Genomic DNA, 4,238 nt, shown 5'->3' with positions numbered 1-4,238 from the left:
GTCATATGTTGATGTCCTAACCCCCAGTACCTCAGAATGTGACTGTATTTGGGGATAGGGTCTTCACAGAGGCGCCTGAGCTAAAACGGGGTCAGCAGGATGGACCTTGATCTAATAAGACTAGTTTCCTCAAAAGAAGAGGAAATGTGGATACAGACATATACCGAGGAAAGCCCGTATGAGGACACAGGGACGGCGGCCGTCTGGTCGCCACATAGAAAGGCCTTCCAGGAAACCAGCCCTGCTCACACCTGATCGCAAACTTCCAGCCTCCAGAATTGTGAAAAAACACATTTCTGTTGTTTCAGCCACTTGGTACGTGGAGCTTTGTTATGGCAGCTCTAACAGACTAAGTAGGATATAACATGCATATTTATATGTATCTTTGTGTGTGTGGGATACATGTATATATGTGTGTGGTGAGGAAACACATGCATATTTATGTGTGTATTTATGTGTGTGGGATACGTGTTACATGTGTGGGTGGAAATACATGCATATTTATATGTATATTTGTGTGTGTGGGATACATGTATACGTGTGTGGGGAATTACATGCATACTTATATGCATATTTGTGTGTGTGGGATACATGTTATGTGTGGGATACATGTTATGTGTGGGGGGAAATACATGCATATTTATATGTATATTTGTGTGTGTGGGATACATGTATACGTGTGTGGGGAATTACATGCATACTTATATGCATATTTGTGTGTGTGGGATACATGTTATGTGTGGGATACATGTTATGTGTGGGGGGAAATACATGCATATTTATATGTATATTTGTGTGGGGGATACATGTATATATGTGGGGGAACACATGCATATTTATATGTATATATGCGTGTGGGGGAAATACATGCATATTTATATGTGTATATGTGTGTGGGATATATGTATATATGTGTAGGGGGAAATACATGCATATTTATGTGCATATTTGTGTGTGGGATACATGTATATATGTGTGGGGGAAATTACATGCATACTTATATGTATATTTGTGTGTGGGGGTTACATGTTAATGTGTGAGGGAAATACATGCATATTTACATGTATATTTGTTTAGAGGGGATACATGTTACATGTTTGGGGTGGAAATACATGCATATTTATATGTATATTTGTGTGGGGGGATACATGTATATATGTGGGGGAATACATGCATATTTTTATATATATATTTGTGTGTGAGGGATACATGTATATATGTGTATGGGGAAATACATACATATTTATATGTATACATATGTGTGTGGGATATATGTATATACGTGTGGGGGAAATACATGCATATTTATATGTATATCTGTGTGTGTGGGATATTGATAATAGGTCTATACACGCACATGTGTATATATATCTATATATCACATATATCATATATATAATTTTTGTCTTTAAAGACGGGGGTCCCCAACCCCCAGGCCATGGACCCATACTGGTCTATGGCCTGTTAGGAACTGGGCCACACAGCAGGAGGTGAGGGTGGGTGGGTGAGCGAATGAGTGAGCAAAGCTTCATCTATATTTCCAGCCGCTCCCCACTGCCCACATCACCACCTGAGCTCCACCTCCTGTCGGATCAGCAGCCGCATTAGATTCTCATAGGAGCACGAACCCTGTTGTGAACTGTGTGTGCGAGGGATCCAGGTTGCACACTCCTTATGAGAATCTAATGCCTGAAGATCTGTCACTGACTCGCATCATTCCCAGAGGGGAGCATGCAGGAAAATGAGCTCAGAGCTCCCACCAATTCTGTATTCTGGTGAGTTGTATAATTATTTCATTACATATTACAGTGTAATAATAATAGAAATAAAGTGCGTAACAAATGTAATGTGCTTGAATCATCCTAAAGTCATCTCCCCACCCTGGTCTGCGGAAGAATTGTCTTCCACAAAACCGGTACCTGGTGCCAAAAAGGTTGGGAGCCACTGTTTTAAGAGACTCATGGTAAGGCAATGGCTCACACGATTTTGAAGTCTGGGAGGTGTGGCATCTGTGGGGCTGACTGACGATGGACTGGAAACTCAGGGAGGAGTTAATGCTGCAACCTTGAGGTGGAATTTATTTTTCCTCAGGGAAAACTCCGTTTTTGCTCATAAGGCCTTCAACTGATGAGATGAGGCTCACCCACATTATCCAGGATCATCTCCTTCACCGAAAGTCAGCTATCATAGATGTTAACTGCATTTGTAAAATACCCTCACAGCCACAACTGGATGAGGGTTTGATGGAACCCGTGGGGATTAGAGCCTGGCCAGGTGGACACACGAAATGAGCCACACACCGAATCCCACCAGTGTCCAGGGCTCATCTGTTCTGCCTCCTGGACATCCCCTGAGCCAGGTCTGTCTCCGTCATTCCCACTGCCCCACCTCATCTGGGCACCCATCCTCTCTGTCCTGTGTCCCTCGAGTCTCCTCTGTGTGTGTCTCTGCCATGCACCAGCCCTGGCTTTTACCCATTGTGCAGCCAACTTGGACTATCCTAAAAGAAAAGGTGTCCGTGCCCACTGCCTGGGCTAAAACATGTCAATAGATTCATGTCGCCATCAGATAAAGATCTAGTTCCTTACTACGATCCACAGACTGTCTACGCTCCAGAATTGCTACGTGGGAAGGGTTTGGGGCACTCTGGTTGGGTAAGTGCATTAACCTGCCAGGACTGCCACAAGAGAACATCACAGAGGGGGTGGCTTCAACAACAGACATCTATTTTCTTACCGTTCTGGAGGCTGGAAGTCTGAGATCAAGGTGCCAGCAGGGTTGGTTTCTCTTTAGGCCTCTTTTCTCAGTGTAGAGACGGCCATCTTCTCCCAGTGTCCTTACGTGGACATCACCTTGTATGTGCCTCTGTCCTCATCTCCTCTCCTGATCAGGGCTCTCGCCAATTTTTATTTTTTATTTTTTTATTATTGTATTGTATTGTATTATATTGTATTTTAATTTTTGAGGTGGAGTCTTGCTCTGCCACCCAGGCTGGAGTGCAGTGGTGCAATTTCAGCTCACTGCAACCTCCACCTTCCGGGTTCAAGTGATTCTCCTGCCTCAGCCTCCCAAGTAGCTGGGATTACAGGTGCCCACTATCACGCCTGGCTAAATTTTGTGTTCTTTTAAATAGCGAGAGGGTTTCACCATGGTGGCCAGGCTGGTCTCGAATTCCTGACGTCAGGTGATCTGCCCGCCTTGGCCTCCCAAAGTGCTGTGATTACAGGCGTGAGCCACCGCACCCGGCTGCTCCAGCCACATGGAATCAGGAGACACGGATGATACTAATGATCTTGTTCTAACTGGATCACCTCTGTAAAGACCCCATCTTCAAATATGCTCCCATTCTGAGGTGCTGGAAGGTAGGGCTCCGGAGTGAGTTCAGGGGCACACATTTCAGCCCATAACAGGAAGCAATGTGGTCTTTGCTGTGGGGTCGTGTTGACATAATTCTTATGGGAAAAGGCAGACGAACCCTGTGAAGACAGCGATGTGTGTGAACTTCATTCAGACTAAGAGGAAGTGTTAAAAGTCCATTCTTGCGCTTCCACAGGAGGCCTACACGCAGCCGCTTGTGCTGCCGCCATGTCTCTAGTGATCCCTGAAAAGTTCCAGCATATTTTGCGAGTACTCAACACCAACATCGATGGGCGGCGGAAAACAGCCTTTGCCATCACTGCCATTAAGGGTGTGGGTGGAAGATATGCCCATGCGGTGTTGAGGAAAGCAGACATTGACCTCACCAAGAGGGCGGGAGAACTCACTGAGGAGGAGGTGGAACGTGTGATCATGCTTACGCAGAATCCATGCCAGTACAAGATCCCAGACTGGTTCTTGAACAGACAGAAGGACGTAAAGGATGGAAAATATAGCCAGGTCCTAGCCAATGGTCTGGACAACAAGCTCCGTGAAGACCTGGAGCGACTGAAGAAGATTCGGGGCCATAGAGGGCTGCGCCACTTCTGGGGCCTTTGTGTCCGAGGCCAGCACACTGAGACCGTTGGCCGCCGTGGCCTTACCGTGGGTGTGTCCAAGAAGAAGTAAGTCTGTAAGCCTTGTCTGTTAATAAATAGTTTACATACCTAAAAAAAAAAGAAAAAGAGTCCATTCTTACTGATTTTGGTAATTCACGGAATCCAACAAGTGATGGAAATTTAGTTCCATGAGCATATCCAGGGGTGAGGGGAGTTATGGCTGAGCATCAGTGATGCCTGGAATATTATGAAGCAGAAAGATTT

General features: G+C 45.4%; 1 pseudogene across 1 annotated transcript; it reads left to right on the top strand.

Annotated features, from left to right (window-relative positions):
* Window positions 1–3,550: 3,550 nt before the first annotated feature.
* Window positions 3,551–4,044, top strand: LOC105539393 (annotated as a pseudogene). The gene has a single exon (XR_001006041.1). The product of XR_001006041.1 is annotated as a 40S ribosomal protein S18 pseudogene (transcript).
* Window positions 4,045–4,238: the final 194 nt, after the last annotated feature.

This window comes from Mandrillus leucophaeus, unplaced genomic scaffold, assembly GCF_000951045.1.
Source record: "Mandrillus leucophaeus isolate KB7577 unplaced genomic scaffold, Mleu.le_1.0 Scaffold205, whole genome shotgun sequence".
NCBI lineage: Eukaryota > Metazoa > Chordata > Mammalia > Primates > Cercopithecidae > Mandrillus > Mandrillus leucophaeus.
This window is presented reverse-complemented; position numbering and strand designations above follow the sequence as displayed.